Below are 18,654 nucleotides of genomic sequence, written 5' to 3'. Positions count from 1 at the left end.
TGTCATCTGCCTCTCGAGTTGGAACACAAGGCGATGTGGGCATACAAGTAGCTGATCTTTGATCTAGCAAGTGCGGGGAAAGTCCGAAAATTACAACTGAACCAGCTGGTCGAATGGCGAAGGGATGCCTACGAAAATGCCAAGATCTATAAGGAGAGAACTAAAAAGTGGCATGACGACCGCATAAACAACTGGACATTCGTCAAAGGTCAATAGGTACTATTGTTTAACTCACATTTGCGATTGTTTCCAGGGAAGTTGAAATCCCACTGGTCTGGGCCATTCCGGATCAAGACTATCTTTCCCCACGGTACAGTGGAACTGACAACTGAAGACGGAAACAACGAATTTAAAGTCAATGGTCAACGGATTAAGCCTTATTACGGGGGCGATGTGGATCGACGCATGAATACCATTGACTTGGGCAAGCAGGATTAACCGCTTGTAGGGGATGTTATTGCGATAATTTTGAAAATTTTTTCCAATCAGCATCCCTACCTATGTTTACTTGATTTCTTTACAACTTTCTCTTACTGCTTTCTAGGTTGTGTAATTTACTGATTATTAGAATTAGCCTATAATGATTTCTGCATTTTCCTTCCATTTAATTCATTAGTGTCTTTCCATGTCATGTTTAATTCTTTTAAATTCATTTGCATTAGTAGCGATGTTCTTAAAATTTTTTGTGAATGATGGATGAAAAGTTGAACATTGCTAAGTCTTTTCGACTGGCGTTATTGATGAAATAAAAAGAAAAATAAAAATTGGTATATAACGCGATGATGGGTTCATTCCATGACAACAGATACACTTTGCGTCCATTATACCCAAATGCATTGCGCTGAGGGGTGTGTTGCGCACGTGTGTGTTCTTTGCTCGTCTTTAGCAAAAATGCACTATGTTGAGGTAGTGTTGCACTGGTAGAAATACCGTGTGCCTGTCCTTCAGATATGGGTTTAGTTAAGGGGTGTGTTGCAGGGGTACGTACGTGTAGCCCGTCTTAAAAAAAAAATGTATTTGTGTTAATGGAAGCACGGTGTCAATTTTTTTCGTGCACCCGTCAGAATCAAATTCAAAAGATAACTGCAAATTATGATTATTCATTATTTAATTAAATTCTTTGATTCTATGTACAGGAAAATAGTTTTGTATTGCGATATTTTTAATTAATTGTATACTTAGTTAATTTTCAATACAACTGAGTAGCAATTCTCTCTATATGCCTGTGCCTCTTCTTTGCCATTCTTTGTCAAACTATGCGATATTCTTAATCTTTCATTTTTCATTATTCATTGCACTGCCATGATATATAATATGCATACACTTAGAAGCATTTCCCATACTTTGTAATTTCTAACTAACACTTAGTTAATTCGTAGCTTAGCAATGCTTTTACCTTTTACCCCTTCAAAATTCTGCTCAAACCTTCTTTTTGAAATTTTGTCTAAGTATTTGTCTATTCTATCCAAACAGCGCAATGAGGACCTTGCGTACTTCTAAATTTGGGGATGGGGAAGGTCTGAGTAGATGAAATCAAGAGTATGCGGTCAATAAGAAAAATGCGCTCATTATTTAAAAAAAAAAAATTACAAAACTCCAATGTCAGCGCAAAGGAAATCTCAAAAACATTCCCAACTTGATAAGAGTTAAGTTATGAAAGAAGCCTGCTCATAGTTGGATGTTCACATGACACCCGTTGGAGCAAGCGAAAATGAAGGTGGGTTTCCAAGAACAATGCAATATGAAAAGAGAAAGAAAAATGAGAAAGAAAAATAAAAGAAAACAAGAGACAAATCCTCTGAAATTCATGAGTTAAAGTTGAGATTGGCATACAATCGTAGTTGGATGTTCGCATGACACCCGTGGGAACAAGCCAAAATGAAGGGTGTAACCGTGACCAACAGTCTCTAATAAATGACGCAAAGTTTGACCACCGCATCCAGACACATCAAGTTGTTTTGACAATCTTTTGCGACTGATTGCCCTTCTACCTTGGGGTCAACATTGGCTTTCAGCGCATCGCCTACACTTCAATATTGTCTGGTCGCACAAGCTGCAATACTCCCAAGATAAAAAGTTTTCTCGCAGAGACACAAAACTTAACAAACATTTAGCTGCCAAATCCCCGGCAACGGTGCCAAAAACTTGCTGACGGAAAATTAGAAGTCAATTTTACTCGAGAACCAAAATCCCGTGGACGCGGTATGCGATGCATGTTCCTAAGATATGCGTTGATAGTCATGCGTCGATGGTCTTGCGTTGGAATGAGTATGCGTTAATAAATGGATGCGAAGATCATGCGTCTTGCCACAAGCTTTTTGCATTCACGCCAAGTATAACATGGATGCAAGTTTCTCGAGTAATCCGAGGACAAACACAAGGACTTGTAGTTATATGGTTACGGTGATTGTGCATGCGGTGGTTGAATAAAAGAATGGAGGGGATATTGATACGTTAATCCTACTCCTACTCCTATCTAATAGACAACGCAATGAGAATATGCATGAAAGGTAGAGATGCGACAAACCTTCACATGAAATAAATGTACGAGAAATAGATAAAATGCGGAGATGTTTTCATTGCAACCCTTAAGAGTGACCGTATGGGCAACCCTAGTCAACGCAAACGAATGTGATCATGCAACACTCATACAATAGTAAACCATCTCTCGGTGCGAATGCTACGGCTTCTAATGCTAGAATGCATGCGATGTATGTGCAAAGGTGTCTATAGGGCCTACACATAAGCCTCTAATTCTTGTCTATGCGATGATACACAAACAAGGCAACCACATATCATCATTCCTATTCCTAGGGTGCATGCGATGCAGTGTTGATAAACAGAGCTTATCTCTAAGTCCCTATCTCTTGCTTATGTCGATATAATCTCGCTCTCTCGGTCTAGATTCTAACCTAGCTCTCTCGAGTCATTAGGTTCTTTCTTTATACTCTCTCTCGAGTAGCTCTAAAGGGGTGTCGGGCACATATAAGACGAGACAAACGCATGAACTTGGTTGACGTAAGATTGTTACTATCCCTAGTGAACAATGCATACCTTGCTTAATGCGTCCAATCACTTGCCCTCCTGGGCAATTGATTGTTACTGACTTCACTCATAGACAAGCAATGTGTTAGCCTATATATAGGCATTACAGCAGCTTCACACTAAGCAAATCAGATTACTTACATACTTGCGCAACGCACACCTCTCGGTGGGTTGTTACATGCTTCATATTCCTAATCCACATAACTAAGTATGCAATACTCAAGTAATCCCACTAAGTGCTGCAATGAAAGTAAAGATGCTAAGCAAAGAAGATAGAGATGGAGTCAAAGGCACAGAGAAATGCATTGAAAATAAATTGTATTAATTCCTTAATTCCAAAATGTCATACAATACAATGTAGAAAAAGAAAGGAAAAGAAATGAATGGTTGGAAGCAAAATTTGCTTTCAGCAGATGTGCGTCAAGGTTGCCGGTGGTGCCATGGATGGGTGGAGGAGCTGACTCTTTTTCGAGATCTAACTCCGGTCGAAGGCTCCGATTGTCACTCGGAATGGATGAATGAGGTGAACTCTCACCTGTCTTCCCACGCATTTGTCTGGATTGCAAGGATCCGCCATATGCGAACCTCAAGCGAGAACCTTGGATAAAATGAATTTCAGCTCATCGGCTTCTATTTATAAAGCCTGGGTCGCCGACAGCATTAATTGGACTGCTCTGAGTCTGACGTTAAATACGTTTGTCTTTTCTGAACCTCTGCCACTAACGGCATGGTAGGTGAAATGTCAACATCATCTTTGGATTTTCTCAAGGTAGATGCGTTGATGCGTTCATTCCACCTACTTTGCGTTGATCCCATTAGTTGCGTTGTCCCGCAGCTGCAAACATTCAATGACCGCATTCGCTTAATACCGCAACTCTACACGATGACTGCATTCATTTGACGAGCACAACTCCCATGCGATGGACACATACGACTGATTAGCGTAACATCCATGGGTTGATCGATGTGTTTGTCTTTGTGATGGAGTGTTTCGCCGCATGCGGTCATCTATGTGGTGGTTCGGTTTCCGTGTTTGCATTCATTTTCTGCATTAGCTACAAAGATAGAACATTGAACGCATAATTAACGCAAAATAGCGAGTTAGCTGAGATTCGACATGCTGATCGATGTAAGCTCATATTCTTGTGAATTCTTATCATGATCGACGCATATTCTTCCTAACAACCTTCTTAATTCTAAGTAAAATGCCTAAGATGACATGCATTTTTGCATGTCATCAATGAGTAAATTTTTGTTATCTATTTATGTGGGAATCTTGAAGAATTAGTTGTAAGAGGAAACATGTTGATAAATTTACACCTCCAACTCAAGTAAAGAAGAAAAATGTGGTTAAGCATCCTCTCCTAGGTGTAGCTACGTCACTATTCAAAGTAATTTTCGCATAGAACGTAGCACATGATGTTCCACACAATATCGTTACAGAAATGATGGGCTAGATGTCGGACGAGAATACTGACAACGAGGTTCGAGAGAACTTCTTTAAACCACTCACCAAGCAATTCTTCAAGAAATTGATTTCCCCGAGTTTGTGGGTTGAGTGCGATGTAAGTTTCCTAGACTTGACTTCTTTACATGTTAGATATCTTGTACTTTTATTGACATAGTAATTTTTTGTGCAGAACATAAATACTTTATTTTACTTTATGAAAGAAAAATTTATACCCGGACTAACATGTGCATGCACAAGTTCACCATCTTGCCAATTGATGTAACGGTAAATTTTGATATTTAATATTTCGTTACTTAACTTCTCATTTTATTTCATTACTTAACTTCTCATTTTATTTGACAGAGACACCTTAACGCTCATTGCGGGGTATTTAAACGAATAAAGAATAAGACATTTCTGGAGGCTGCCCTAGCATGGTAGGATGAAGACACGTATAAGTACTATGTCACCGGTAAATTCGATGTCAAATGGGCAAATGTGGATTTCATTTATACGACAATGAATATCAGTGAGCATTGGATGGTCCTTGCAATGGACATTAACAGAGGCCACAATGACAAAGCTGGTGAACTGGCTAGAGCCATTGACTGTCACAGTACCATCCCTACTTCACGATTGTGACGTGGATCGTTCAAAGTCGAACCTATCCATAGTCCGTTGGAAAATCTCATGACCTATGAACATCGACATACAGCACAGGCCGCTTGATTGTGGCATCTTTGCAATAAAATTACTAGAACACTTGGTGACTAGTGTTGATTCGTCCGTAATCACTTAGGAGAAGATGAGTGAATATAGGATGCAGTTAGCACGTCAACTATGGGCGAACACTCCATATTTTTTATGTGTATACAACATGTATTTTTTTATGTATGTAAAACATGTATTTTTTATGTATGTAAAACATGTATAATTGAGCTACTGCTCTTTTCATTGTATCATTGTATCAATGGTATACATGTATAATTGAACATGTATTTTTTATGTAAGTTTAATGTTCAAAGTTTAATATTATACATTTTATCAAAACATGTATAATTGAGCTACTGCTCTTTTCATTGTATCAATGGTATATAGAACATGTATAATTGAGCTACTGCTCTTTTCATTGTATCATTAAATCAATGGTATACATGTATAATTGAACATGTATTTTTTATGTAAGTTCAAAGTTCAATATCATACATTTTATCAAAACAGGTATAATTGAGCTACTGCTCTTTTCTTTATATTAATGGTATATAGAACATTATATCAAAGTTCAAGGTTCAAAGTTCAAACATTGAGAGAGTGAGATTTTGAGATAGAGTGAGATTGAGAGAGTGAGATTTTGAGAGAGAGCGAGATTCTGAGAGAGAGCGAGATTGAGAGAGTATGAAGTTATTGTTTTTTGTTACAAGTATGAAGATTGAGAGTATGAAGATTGAGAGAGCGAGATTGAGAGAGTATGAAGATTGTTATTATAGAAATACTCTAACTTGTTATTGTTTTTTGTTTACAAGATGAAAGTATGAAGTATGAAGTGTTACAAGTATGAAGTATGAAAAAGTATGAAGTATGCTACAAGTATGTTACAAGTATGAAAAAGTATGAAGTATGTTACAAGTATGATGTATGAAAAACTGATCAATGTTATTTATAACATATGAAATGTTACAAGTTAGTTATAAACTAAACTAGATGAGAGGTGTTTGTGTCACAGTTTCTGGCATTTTCAGCACATCGCACGGTTGTGAGCGGTTCGCTACAATTTTGGCGGTTATGTCTATAATTCCCATACCGACCACATTTCATTTGTCTGCGAAATTCTCCTTTGGATGGTATTCTTCTCACTCTCTGTCGCCCAACTTGTGCCACAAACTTCGAAGGAAGGATAATCTTTTCTACATATCCAGGAGGTCTATTCCATTCAGATAAGTGGCCAAGTGGATTTATAGGATCCACATACGCAGTCATTAAAGTGTCCACTATATAAAATCGACTGCAAAGACTCTGGATGGGTATATTTCATTCCTTGGTAGCAACAATTGCATGCGAACACGGGATACCAAGTGAGTCGAAATCCTTACATGTGCATTCCTTCGTGGGAAGATTGACAATACCGTCCAATCGATTATCTCGCATGTGGACCTGATAACAATCAATAGGCTCAACCCGATATCATCTACCCTTATCGGTCTCACTTGCCAATTGGGTTTCATAGTAGTCAGAGTGCAATGTCATTCGAGATGCTCAGTAATTCCTTCGTTTGCAGAACCACGATTGGAGCATTCCTCTAACATGTTCAATCAAGCATATTATGAGCAATAGTTGATATTCTTTAGTTAATGAATTGAAACACTCTGCACTGTTTGATGTCATGTTATCATATCTTCATTCTATTTTGTAAACCCGTGCCCACCTTTGAAGACCGATGTCTTCCAGATATATCGTGACAGCACCATCTCGAAAACTACGGAGTTCGTCCCATTTTGTTTGGAACTTTGTCATGCGAAATGCCTTTGCTACATCTCTAAATATCCCAACAACCATGCTATCCTTAAAGTTTGTAACAAGATTTTGTTCTATATGCTATGTGCACAATCCATAAAATGTCGTGGAAAAAAAATACACGAATAACATTGTTGATAGATACCATCCGATCAGACATAAACACCAAATAATTGGGTTCTCTGATACTACATTTCAAGTTTGACATAAACCATTTCCATGATCGATCGGTTTCATTATCCACTATTGCATATGCTAGTTGGTATAATTCATTGTTCCCATCCATAGAAACCACAACCAGCATGATTTCTTTGTATTTTCCTTTCAAGTGTGACCCATCAACTATTATCACAGGCCGACATCTTGCGAAACCTCTAATGCAAGGCCCTAATGCCATAAACATATAGTTAAAATGCACCTCATCTTCAAGTTCGATCTCAAAGACTGTATCCGGATTCTCTATTTTTAACGCTTCTTCATAAACATGTAGTACGGAGTATGAGTATTCTGGAGTACCTCTAGTGAGATCATATGCGGCTTCCTTTGCACGCCACGCTTTATCATAACTTATGTTCACGTCATAATCTCTCCTCATATCCTCAACGATATGACAAGGTTTATAAATACGTTCTATTCCCGTGAACTTATCTTTAATCAACTGACCAACAACCGTAGCAATTGATTGTCTATGGTCATGATTCAGAATTCCAATGGAATATGTGTGCGAACTACAGTACTTTGTGATCTTGAATATATCAGACCCTTCCATTTTGACTGCATGAAGGCTCTACTTACATGTCTCCCCAATACATTTGACAATGAAGAGAGATTTGGTTGACTTCTTAACCTTAAATTCAAAATTTTTGTTGATGGACAGAATAGTTAATCTCATTTTCAAGTCCTTTTTGCTAAAAAATAGTTGACCAACTTCAACGTCCTCTGTCCCAGATGAAGAGGTGTCAGGCATAATCAACTCTGTCCTATGACTTGAAGACATATATGGTGGAATCACTGAAGCTGCTGTAGAACGATGCACATCTCGATGATCACGATCCATTTCATTCAATCCTGTTGGTTGCTCATTCATATCCACTGAAGAACCACAACTTTACTCTGGATGACTACAATCCATTCAATTGAATCTAGATGATCTCTCATTACCAATAACTAAAGTACCGCCAAATTCTAAATTCAGTCTTGTCGGATTACTGCAGTCGTTTTCTAGTGATAATGTTGATGGTACAGTGTTGGTAGACAATGGAATATCATCCTCTTCCCGATGAAACTGATATGATTCCTCGTATTGTCTATCCATAGTTGTATCATCATAACTCACATTTCCAAACCCCATTCTAATATTTTCGTCCTGATTCAATTTCAATGTTACAGCTAACTGAAGTCTACTAAGCTTTTCTCAGAAAAGAAGGAAGCGAATATCATCATCATTCCTTATGTATTATGGAGGGGCTTCATATTCAAGCTTATATTTAACTTTCAGTATAAGATTAAACTCTGAAGAACTGACATTTGTAACCTTGTAAATGTGAGATTTAAGTTCTTCATACTTCAATGTATGAAGCACAATGATTCCTATCAATTGTCCCCCAATATACAAACTTTCATTCTCATCCTAATTACCTCCATATCGAATAAGTAGACACTTTTTTGCCATCCTACAAAGCAAGAGAACATTTGTCATTAAGTTGTACAAGCAATTGAAGTGTACTCTTGTTCTCTCTTAATCTCGCTATCTCTCTTAGTCTCGTTCTCTTTTGTAATCTCACTCTCTCTTAATCTCTATCTTAATCTCGCTCTCTCTCTTACACTTGCTCTCTCTCTTACTCTTGCTCTTTCTCACTCTCGTTCTATCTCTCGCTCATTCTCTCCCAATACAAAATTTCGTAATGCTACCTTTCTAGAAATAACAAAGCAAAAATAATTAAACATGATCAAAATAATGAAACACCTTTCTGAAAACCCTGTTCCAATATGAAAAAACCTCTTTTTGGAATTTGCCATTCAAAAAATCTCCGTTCAACAAAACACCATCGAAAACCAGAGAAGTAATCACCGTTGAAATGGAGTTTAGAGTTTAAAGAAATCACCATTGTATTGTATTTAAGCATTATTGATTTGATTTGAGGCTTCCGCCGTGAAAATTGCCAAATCATTCGTACATTGACGAGCAATCACCTCAAACCAGGGAATTTCAAGCGAGAGCGAGAGTGTTTAATCAGACGAGAGCGAGATTTACCTCGTGAGGATGGTGTAAGGGCAATTTACGTAATTTTGTATGGCGATAATGTCAGCAGAGGGTCAATTGATATTATTTTTTTAAAATGGCTCATTTGACATTTTGGAGCCAAAAAATGAATCATCCGTACAAATTTTCCGTTGTAAAAAGCATAATATTAAACATAACACAACATAATAGAATAGAAAGAAGAAAAAGGAAACTCTAGAAGTAGATATAGCTTTAGAGAAAATGAGAAAATGAGAAAATATTAGAGATCTCACATCAATCAAGTTTAAGGTGAAATGATGTGAAAATTCAATGGAAAAGATTTGAATGAAAATATGTGGTTTCTTGAAAATAAAAAAAATAATAATAAAAAAAAAGAAAGAAAAAACGTCCATTGAGCTATCAAAGCTAATTGCTATATATATATATCACCGAAATTTTGAGAAATTGGGGATTCCTTCTAAAATTTTGAGCTATCAAAATCTCAAGATTCCAACCGAAATTTTAAGCTATGAAGATAACAACAATTAACCAAAATCATGATGGAAAAAAAAAATAATAATAAAATAACAACTGCCCATCCAAAGAGAAAATCAAAGTATTAACATTGACATACAAAAAACTTGCAAAAAAAGAACGTAATGACTTAAAACCAAAACGGCCGTGACCGTGATCAAAGGATGATTTTTGTGGGACCTCAGCCTTCTTATTGAAAATATTAACTCTGAAGGCTAACATGAAGGCTTCAAGGTGGGATTTCAAACCATTCATGTTCTATCATTCAATTCATGGATGGTAAGATGTTGTTTGTAAATATGATGATTCCATGTTAGACATTTAATCGAAACAGAGAAAGTATTTGAAAGATATTCTGGCCTTAGAATTAATTGGAACAAGTTGTTTATTAGCGGGATAAACATTGATGAATCCAAGTTGATACAAGTTGCTTCAAGGCTTCATCCCAAGATTGAATAGATGTCTCTTCTTTCCCTTGGAGGTAATCTCAAAAATTCCTTTTGGCAGCTTGTTATGGAATGAATTTTAAGAAACTTGGATAGGTGGACGAGATTCATTCTTTTGACAACACTACTTAGTCATTTAGTTCTTTCTCATCTACCTATTTAATCGCTAAGTTACTATGTGTCTCTCTTTCTTATCCCACAAACATATGGAGGAGAGGGACGAACCTTTGACTTCAAGATTCATAGTACATTTTTTATATTAACTGAGTTATGCTCATTTTGACACCCTTCTCAAGGAAGGCGTTAGGTATTTAAGACTCTTGCACTTCAAAAAGTACACAACCAAAAATGAGAATCAAGAACAGAGTAAGATAATGTCCTCAATATGATATATATTTCCACAAGAAGTAATGATCAACCAGTAACAACGAAAATATAGGGAAACAAGAGCAAGAACATAAAAAGGAAACAAAGAACCCTTGACTTTTCGAGATAGTCGGAACTCTTCTCTAGGTGAGACTACTCACTCCAAAAACATTCCTAACCTACAATAAATTCGTTTGTCTCTTGTTGAATTACCTTCTTACCCTTTCTTGAATAAACATTCCTGATAGGAGGTCTCACAAAAGGTAATGGTGGAGGAAACATTAATCATCTTATAAGATGAAAATTATCCTCAAAATCTCAACAGATGGTGGTTTGGAGATTGAGGGTTGAAACATAGAAATATGGCTATAACTGCCAAATGGGGTAACCGAAGGAACCTAATTCTCTTTAGACAAAGGTGGTGACCAACATACATTGTATGAATCACTTTGAGTAGCTTGCTGTCGAAAGAATCGCTTTAGCATTAGAAGCCTGTGGATCAGTATCTCTCAAATATGGGTGGAAGGTTAACCCATTTCAAAATTGGAAATGGCAAAAGAGTTTTATAATGGCACGACATATAGATAGGAAATTCTTTACCAAGGTCATATTTCAGTATACACCCCTTTTCGGTGTTTCTTTGGTACCATATAGTTCGATCTTGAATTTATGAGATTCCTTGCCTTTCATGGAATATTTCTCATTGCAAACTTTTAAAGGAAGAAGAGATTTATTATTTGAGTTTCTGATTATGGATCTGGAAACTCCTAAGTTAACTAGGCATGATGATATGAGAAATTGGATTTTGGATCCCTCTGGTGCTTTCTTAGTCGAGTCTTTATCTGGACAATTGGTTGCCACTTCCCCTGTGCATAAGGGGCTCTTTTCAGCATTAACTAGTAGAGTCTTGGTTTTAAATAAAGGGAATAATGGACCTTAGAGGACTAGTATAGATGTATATAAAATGTTATACACAACAATCTTAGTAATAACCCAGATTTACTTGCTTGCCATTTTATTCCTCTAGAGTTTGATCTTTTGAAGCGTCTTTGTAATCGACCGGTTAATCATGGCATTCAGTTAATGGCTACAGGGGTTAAAGGCACAAACCAAAACTCGTGGAAATAGGTTTGCTTGAGCTTCATTCTTTTCATCATTTGATCCATTGTATTGTGGGGATGGCAAAAATACTTATTTATGGGAAAATCAGTACATGGGGATAGTCCCTCTACTCTGAAATTCCTTATATTTATCATTTGTCTTCCTTCAAAAATGGTTTCTTGGTTTGGTCCGAAAATCATATGTTTTTTTCTTTCGGGTTCTATACTCATTTTTCTAATAGGGAAACGATGGAGGCTGCCTTTCTTCTTTCTTTATTGGATGAGTGTACTTTTAGGATTTGGGATGAGAGAAATTTGTGCATGGAGTCCTAACCCTAGTGAAGGCTTTTCTTGCAATTCTTTCTTCTGTCAGTGAGTCGGTTTTTTATGTTGATTGGAGGGTTAAGATTTCTAAGAAAATCAAGTTCTTTACTTAGCAAGTTTTATTTGGTCAGATTAACATTTTAGATACGAAAACCCTAGCGAATTGGAAATAGAAACTCTTTTGCGATGAGAACTCCTGGTTCTCAATCACTAAAACCCTCAAATCAATATGATTTCAAACCTTAGGATTTGGGCTAGTCACGGATTGCCTTAAGATCAAATATCTTGAAATAAAGAATAAATTTCCTAACCCAAGATTCGAACACTCCACAAGAAGAATGATCAATCCAACGTGAATGTTCTTGGCATGCAACTCAAATGAACTGCAAAATTCAAGAAGCTCTCTAGCTAAACCTTAAAAACAAGTACAAAGGCTAAAACTCAATTCATTGTAATCTTTCTAAAACAATCTAATAGCAAGGCTTAAATAGCCTCCCAATGAAAACCCTAATGCAACATAAAAGACTAAATTACCCCTCCTTAAATTTCATAAAAAGGATAAAATTGAAAATTATTAAATAAAATTTAATCAATAATTTGATGCCTACACAATCCATATCATCCTTTCCTTCTTTTAAATATTTTGTCTTCAAATTCAAATCAAAGCCTTGAAAAAAAGTAGTTTTGAAGTCGTGAGAAGAGAATGATGTCAGTTTCCTAGCACTTCTCTTGGATGATCTTCCTTGTAATGTAACCTTGTAGTCATTAGATGACAAAGGTTGACACTACCTTGGGTTCTGCTTATTTTGAAAAGAATATTCACCCTTTGAGTTGTGCTTCGAAGTCACTTTAACATTATGCAAAACTCAAAAGAAAAGCTAGGCAAACTTGGTGGAAGTCCACCTGTCAAAAAAAATCTCTTTTGTTCATCTCACAAATTTTCAAACTCACATTTTTTACTTTTCTCACATTTTGGTCTATAGACTGAGTATTACTCACATGCCTTTCCCCATCATACATATCTATTGTTTTGGTCTGAGTCTCATGCCTTTTGTTTTCCTACTCACACACATCAAGTTTTACTTCTCTTAGAAGCAATGATACAACAATAGGATCAAAAGTTACTTTGGCCTCTAATGGACTAGAAATATTAAGACAAAGTATTTTAGTTTTTAGTTCCCTACCATTTACTTTCTCTACTCCAATACTACTGTCACATGTTTCTCTAGAAATAAGTGGTTCAATAGTAATACTAGGATTACAATCATGCATAAGTACAACATTAGTAAGTTTTTCTTTACTACTATCTACCTTATCAAAATGCTCATGTAGGATAGACAAATTAACCTTTCTAGTACCAATGTATTGGTATTGGAATCATGCTTAAATTTAATATACCTTGAAGATCTTCTTTGGAGCAGCTTTTCTATCTTTATGGCAACGTGCACCATTGATAACTTGTAAAAATACAAGTTATTCTATCTCTGTCATAAAAAAGAATAAGGAAAACTCTAAAATTATGACATTTTTGCTAAAAGAATTCATATAAATAATCAAAGTATGCGATCACACATCTTCAGCACCTGTTCTATCTGAATTTTGAACTAATATCGTTGTTTTAATGCAGAACGCCCACTAATGCGGTCAAATAAGAAATCTCAGAGATAAACACATGATGGTATAACCAGTTAAGTCAGTGACTTTAGGCGTTGAAGCTTGACATGACATGAGGGCAGTGGAAGTCAAATCACAGACTGAGTTAGTGGCTGATAAGAGAGCTTCATTGAAGATCCAATGAACCTCTAACGCTCAGCAGGCGACGCATTAAGGTATGAAATTTAATGCAGCCAATCAGTGCAATCATGAGTAAGAGAAGACAAGTTACCCTCAGACATATATAAATACTCATGAAATCACTAAAGAAGGGAGAGCAGAGACATTGAGACAAAGAGATGGAGAGAAGAAATTCTACCCAAAATGTATCTTTCTCAACCACCAACAAAACCTTAGTGAGAGCAGGTCACTAAGAAGAAGAAGGAATTCTAAGGTTGAGAATCTAGAGAAAAACAATCATTACTGGAGCCGGAGGAAGCAAGAAATTGCATTCCATGCTCAACTACTTATTCTATCTCAAATTCATAGTGTATTGTATTGTTTAAATTCAAAGACATCAATTTTTGCAATATGAACACGTTTTTTTCAACTCTTGTCGATTTCTTTTCACTTCAGCATGAGTAGCTAAATTAAATTATGGGTTGAGAAGCACATAGATAACATGAACTAAGCAACAATTGTCATACGATCAACTTATTTTATATATGCTTACATGGTCACTTGGATGAATCGAAAGATTACTCTAAGTAAATTAAACCTAGGTTTGAAAGAACTCGGATTTAGAACTCATAAAATAAGAAGAAATGCTCCTTAAGAATAAGTAACATCTTTTGTATATTACACTCATTGCAAGCATCCTAAAGATAGGATAATGTGGCTAGATACACTAAAAAGTGCAGGTTGAAATATCGCATATATTACTTGATCGCATGATTCATACAGTAGCTTAGGGAATGTTAGTAATCATTCTTCTCAACCCTATCATCTTCCTTGTGTATTCATGAACATTGAAGTTGCTTTAAACTCATAAAATTCAGCTAATTGCTTGACCGACTGCTCAACTTTTTCCCAAATCTCAACTACGCCAACCACCTTCCATTTTAATCTCCTTTTTCTAAATATTTCATGCACACTTAAAAATTCAAACGGAGCCCAGTAGCCTCAATTTTTTTTAATTGATTTTCAATACTTCAATCGCTGGAATTTTTCTTTCCCTTTCTTTCTTTTTTTTTTTCAATCTCTTCTTTCCCTTCTATCCACCGTTGCACAAAACCAAATCTTTTTTTTTTTTTTTTCCAATTTTGCTTTGTACAGCTACCCAAAGGAACTTTTTATACACTTCAATAGCCCCGATTTCAATTTTTTTAATACTTTTTTTTAGAATAACAACACAGATAAAATCAAAACAAAATCTAAAGATAAAATTCTAGGTAATACTCACAAGATATATATGATCTAGAGCCCCTAAGCTCTAATATCAAATTATATGAAAACCCTAGAAAATTGGAACTAAAAACTCTTTTGGGATGAGAACTCCTGATTCTCAATCACTGAAACCCTCAAATCAATATGGTTTCTAACCTAAAGATTTGGGCTAAACATGGATTTCTTTAAGATCAAATATCTTGAAACAAAGAACAAGTTCTCTAGCCTATTCGAACACTTCACAAGAAAGATGATCAATCCAACTTGAATGTTCTTGGCATGCAACTCAAATGGATTGCAAAATTTAAGAAATTCTATAGCTAGCCTTGAAAACAAGCACAAAGGCTAAAACTCAATTCATTGTAATCTTTCTAAAACCGCCTAATAGCAAGGCTTAAATAGCCTCCCAATGAAAATCCTAATGCAATATAAAAGACTAAATTACCCCTACTTAATGTCATAAAAAGGATAAAATCTAGAAATACTAAAATCACATCAAAATTATTAAATAAAATTGATCAATAATTTGATGTCTGGGTGGTTCATATCAGATAGGCTTGCTAGGAATATGACCTTGTTAATGGGGCCTTTTTGTTGTATTTTTTATCGGAAGGAGAAGGAAAATCTAGATGATCTTCTTAGGGATTGCCACTATGCGAGGGCAGTGTGGAGTTGCTTCATGTAAAAGTTTAATTTTAAGATTGTTGGCCTGAAGGATATTCGTACAATGATCAAAGAGTTCCTATTCCATCTGTCTTTTAGAGAGAAAGGATATTTTTTGTGGTTTCCTCGACTGTATGTTATGATATGAGATATTTGGGGGAGAGGAATAATAGAGTGTCCAGAGGTTAGATAGCGACCCTTGTGAGGTTTCGTCCTATGTGAGGTTTCATGTGTTGCTTTATGCTTCAGTACCAAAGATTTTTTTTTTGTTTTTTTGTAATTATTCTCTAGGTAATATCTTATTTAGTTGGAATCTCTTCCATTATAAACCTTTAAACTAAGTCCAACGTTTGCTCAACACTTGAAGATAGAACGTTGAAGTGCAAGGCAGTGTTGCAACGCTACCCCTAGCGTTGCGGCACTGCAAACTTTATACAATGCCACCGTTCCATTGCTTCCTTCACACTCGTGGTTTTATTTAACGAGCATTGCAATGCTCTTCCCAGTTCGTGGCTTTATTTGTCGAGCATTGTAACACTCGTGGCTTTAATTTTAGTATCTTTAGGTTAGTTTTTCTTTTTATTTTGGGTTGTAATCGATTGATTGGATGTTCGTTCTTTATTTGTCTATGAATTAAGAGGTAACTTCTATCTAGGTTTAATTTCTTGAGATTTCTATAATTAAATGTGATGTGCTTCAATTCTATGTTTTTCTTTGAATCTTGATGTAATTAGATTTGCATTTGTGTGTTGGACTAATGACCCTATCATAATTGCATGTCTCCGTTAGTTAATTTTGAGCTCGCGCGTTTCCTTGTGTTCGTCTATGCTTGAATTTACCCTAGTAGCAAAGATTAGATGTAAATGCTTAGATTTATAGGCTGACCTTAAATCTTGATAATGCATGTTTAATCTAGATTCGAAGAATAAATTTGTTAATTGAAAAAGGCTTTTTCTGACATTTAATCGACACGATTGAATCCTCATTCTTAATGCATATATTTTTCTAATTCTATATGATCACTAGAAACCCAACAGAATTAAGAGTATGTAGTTGAATTAGGGTATGGTTTTTTCGGCCTTAATTAATAATTAGCATGATTGATTTTGATTTAATTGATTGTCAGCCTTTGTAGAGAAAGTCGAATAGATTTAGTAGTCGTGTATGCATAGAATAGAATGTTTGTTTAATTATTGATTTCCATAATAGAAATTGCATAGGATTCTCTTTCTTGCTCTAGATATTAGATAGACCCTTATCCTAGATTACATTTACCCATTTATTTCAATTTCACACATTTACCTTTTCCACACCAAAACTCCCCATTTACCGCTCTAGTTAAGAAATTAACTTAACAAAATAAATCGCGCTTCCCTGCGGATCGACTCGAACTTACCACTGTTGCTACATTTTAGTAGTAATAGGAGTAGTTCGGTATTTACAAATTTTCTTTTGATCTTTAGGCTTTTGGGATTAAACGACATCCAAAAGTTCTACTATCAAAATGGCGTCGTTGTCGAGGAAGCCATTGATGTTTCATTAGTTAAATTTCTAATTAGAGAATTATTTTGCTTTTAATTTGTTTTTCCTTTTTTGTGTCAGTGTTCTAAGCATGAACAGATATCATCAACAAAGATGGGAACAATCGAGTGGGGCATCTCGGCCTAGTGACGAGGTATATGACCTTCGAGGTCAACTTGCTGAGTAACTTCTTTGGTTAGTCAATTGATTGTAGGTAACTTGCAGTAGGTGCAAGCATGTAAGATTGATCACCCTAAGCAAGCATGCCCAAGTTTGCAGTGGAGCCCTATGCCACGAGACTACTCCATGGGAGAGTATCTTAGTTTTATGGATGACAATTTTCATCGACCTAGATGGGAGGAGTCCTATGGCTATGGAAACTTAGGATGGGACCAGTGCCACTATGATCCATACCCTGCCACATCCGACATGTCTATGCAAGCTCACACCGCCGACTCAGGTATGTCATTAGAAAATGTGATTAGACAACTTGCTATTAACAATCTTATTTTTCTAGTAGAAGATCCGCGACCTCTAGCAGGAGAGCTTTAGTTTTCAAACTGAGGTTGAAACTGATGTTCAAAGTTTAAGAGACTCAATCTTTCAATCTTCTAATTCAGTTGAGAGAGGATGAGAATCCTTACTGCTCATACATCTTATGACAATATTGAGGCGTGTAGTGTAACCTATGTTGACATTGAGGATGAGTTGGAAGATAGCACGCCATGTCTAGAGCTAGTTTGCGAGGACTATAGAGAATCTAAGCCTAAAACCGTTGATTTCCAAGTGATGGAGTTAGAGGTTGAAAAACCTCATCTTATTCTGTCATCTGGTATATCGTATATATTTTAGTTTTGTTCTTCTTCTTCTCAAGTGTCTGTTGAGTCTTTTCTTTATTTCGACTCTTTTGGGTCACTTGGGTCTTTTGATTCTTTCTTTTTACCTTTTTTGACTAATATTAAAAATACAAAACTCGACTTGTCTGGTTCTTTTTAAAAGATGAAGAGCCTTATAGGCTTACTGGGCTATATCGACTCATCTAAGAAGGGATCATAGAAATAGGAGAATTTCTTTGTGCCTTGACAGGGGACAAATTAGGTCAAACAATCGACATTAAAAATTTTCCCTTCCTGGAGGGAGCCAGGTGATAAAATTTACTGCTTTCTTTATTTGTTTTCTAGATTAGCTTTCTTTTTGTTTTTGTTTTGTAAAGACGACCTAGAAAAGAAGAGCATCTTTTTGGAGAGGTGAACCCTCCTACCACACCTTAAAAATTGTGCATGAAAACGCATACAGGGGAGGTTTTCTGTTCCTTTGTCTATATTTTCATTGGGCTTAGATTAGAGATACATTGGGGACAATGTATCGTTTTAAAGTTGGCGGTGGTAGTTATATATGCATGTCTGGGAAGTCCTTGAGCACCTGAGCTCG

General features: G+C 36.0%; 1 long non-coding RNA gene across 1 annotated transcript; it reads left to right on the top strand.

Annotated features, from left to right (window-relative positions):
- Positions 1-3,332: 3,332 nt before the first annotated feature.
- On the top strand, positions 3,333-5,564 carry LOC120071807. The gene is made up of 3 exons (XR_005480347.1): positions 3,333-4,610; positions 4,686-4,780; positions 4,859-5,564. It is a non-coding gene; the product is annotated as an uncharacterized LOC120071807 (long non-coding RNA).
- The last annotated feature ends 13,090 nt before the right edge of the window (positions 5,565-18,654 follow it).

This window comes from Benincasa hispida, chromosome 2 (assembly GCF_009727055.1).
Source record: "Benincasa hispida cultivar B227 chromosome 2, ASM972705v1, whole genome shotgun sequence".
In the NCBI taxonomy this organism is placed as follows: domain Eukaryota; kingdom Viridiplantae; phylum Streptophyta; class Magnoliopsida; order Cucurbitales; family Cucurbitaceae; genus Benincasa; species Benincasa hispida.
Note: the sequence above shows the minus strand (reverse complement) of the source record. Positions and strands in the feature narration are given on the sequence as shown.